At 30.4% G+C, this 2,528-nt stretch overlaps 2 non-coding genes across 2 annotated transcripts; both read right to left on the bottom strand.

The window, feature by feature from the left end:
- Positions 1-580: 580 nt before the first annotated feature.
- On the bottom strand, positions 581-654 carry TRNAW-CCA (transfer RNA tryptophan (anticodon CCA)). The gene has a single exon. It is a non-coding gene; the product is annotated as a tRNA-Trp (tRNA).
- Positions 655-820: 166 nt separating this feature from the next.
- On the bottom strand, positions 821-894 carry TRNAP-UGG (transfer RNA proline (anticodon UGG)). The gene has a single exon. It is a non-coding gene; the product is annotated as a tRNA-Pro (tRNA).
- Positions 895-2,528: the final 1,634 nt, after the last annotated feature.

Here is a 2,528-nt window from a genome sequence, read left to right as displayed (position 1 = left end):
CTCAAAAATGGAAATTTAGGGAAGTGCTTTATAAACATATGTATAAAAAGAACGAACATATTTCATTTAGTTTCTATATGCCCACTATCACTAGTTATTTCGGTTTTTTACTATCGGTTTTAATTATAACCTCGTCTCTATTTATTGGTCTTAGTAAAATACGACTTATTTGATTTGTAATTTTGAGAGGAATAGTAAATTTTGGTATAAGACATTCTAGAATTCCTTACTATGTCAATTTACAATTCTCGATCGTTGAGATTTATGATCAATACAGATTTATGTTTAAGGCTAGATATTATATTACCTTTCTTTTTACTTTTCGAACAAATAAAAATGATTGAAGTTTTTCTATTTGGAATCGTGTTAGGTTTAATTCCTATTACTTTGGCTGGATTATTTGTAACTGCATATTTACAATACCGACGAGGTGATCAGTTGGATCTTTGATTCATTAATGTCTCTTTTTTTGTGATTCCCTATTTATTTAGTTTAATCCTAATCGACAAGGATAAAATTCAGACTTTCTTTTGAATGTTCAATTATTTCAGTGTAATTATCAGGCGAATAATACTAGAATCACGCTCTGTAGGATTTGAACCTACGACATCGGGTTTTGGAGACCCGCGTTCTGCCGAACTGAACTAAGAGCGTTGTTGTTTTCATAAAATTATATGATCCAAATCCATTTTGCATATAGATATTCAGTATGTATGTTCAATTGGAATTCGTCTTCACAGGTTCCCGGTTTATTGCTCATCTCATAGAATATGGAATATTATAGAATACGGAATATCATAGAATAAGTAATTGTTAGGGATAGGGATGACAGGATTTGAACCCGTGACATTTTGTACCCAAAACAAACGCGCTACCAAGCTGCGCTACATCCCTTTTCCATTTGTTTATAGTGTTATTGTAAAGAATCTTTGTCTTGTTTTCCACATTTTTCTCTGTTGATATATATCAACAGAGAAAAAATACTTAAATAATAAAAAGAAAGGAGGATTTGAAATGCGAGATCTAAAAACATATCTTTCCGTGGCACCAGTAGTAAGTACTTTATGGTTCGGGGCTTTGGCGGGTCTATTGATAGAGATCAATCGTTTTTTTCCAGATGCATTGATATTCCCCTTTTTTTAATTTTAGTTATTGACACGGGAAGGGGTGAAGAAGATGAAAGGTCCAATTATATATTAAATATGTGTAATTAACCTACTCTTCTTTTTTTTTTTTTTAGGAAAGATAAAGACGAAAGATTAAATTGGCCTCATTGAAATTCGGAGTGACACTCGGGATCGGGATCTGGTCCAGGCTTCAATGGAATTGAATTATTAATTCAATTCCTATGAAAAAGAAAGTGAAAGCAGAAATCCATAGGTTGGGGCAACAATATCATAAAAAATACTTTAAAAAAACGAAAATACTGGCAATTTGAAACGAAATATAGTTACAGATCCTTGTATTCTTTTTGTACTAGATTCAATTAAATTGGAACGAAATCTTTCATAATTTTTCGAATTCTTCTTTTTTATCTTATCTTAGTTGTTTTCATCTTTTTCTTAGATTCTTAGATTCGAATCCGAAAAGAGTTATAAGTGAATTAAAAACCCAAAGGAGGGTCATGTCCAAGGGTAAAGATATCCGAGTAAGTGTTCTTTTGGAAGGTACTGGTTGTGATAAAAAGAGTCTAAATAAGGAATAAAGCGGTATTTCTAGATAGATTACTAACAAGAATCGACACAATACGCCTAGTCGATTGGAATTGAGAAAATGATGTCCCCGTCGTTATATAACAACATATGCTAAAGAAGAAAAAAAATACAAATCCTTTATTATAATTATATTTATTTAAATCAATGTTATTTTTGGAATAGGAATAAATAAACTATGGAAAAACCTAAGCGACTCTTTATTAAATCCAAGCGATCTTTTCGTAGACGTTTGCCCCCGATTCAATCGGGGGACCGAATTGATTATAAAAACATGGGTTTAATTTGTCGATTTATTAGTGAACAAGGAAAAATATTATCTAGACGTGTAAATAGATTGACCTTAAAACAACAACGATTAATTACTGTTGCTATAAAACAAGCTCGTATTTTATCTTCGTTACCTTTTCTTAATAACGAAAAACAATTTGAAAAAAGCGAGTCGACTGCTAAAATTACTCCTTTAAGAAAAAAAAATAGAAATTAAAAATTCGAAATCCAATTTGAATTTAGATTCGAATTAAACATGGATTGATGTTTTGTTCAAAATTAGGATAATTCCATTTGATTTTTTTGTTGGAATAAAAAAGATAATAGGTAACGAAGAATAATTTTTTAAGCATGGTTGTTTATTTTGATAGCTTTATCGTATGATAAAGCTATCAAAATAAACAAATTTCTAGTCTATACCTTCCTGCAGTAAATAAGGGGTTTTAAGTTTTTATGATATTATCGGCAATCATAAAAAGACAATTCTCTTTTAATATAGCAATTTGTGCAACTATTTTACGATTAAGAAGCAATTGCTTGGTGTAT

This window comes from Vigna unguiculata, unplaced genomic scaffold (genome assembly GCF_037176805.1).
Source record: "Vigna unguiculata cultivar grain cowpea cultivar isolate G323 ecotype 2 unplaced genomic scaffold, ASM3717680v1 ptg000342l, whole genome shotgun sequence".
Classification (NCBI taxonomy): domain Eukaryota; kingdom Viridiplantae; phylum Streptophyta; class Magnoliopsida; order Fabales; family Fabaceae; genus Vigna; species Vigna unguiculata.
This window is presented reverse-complemented; position numbering and strand designations above follow the sequence as displayed.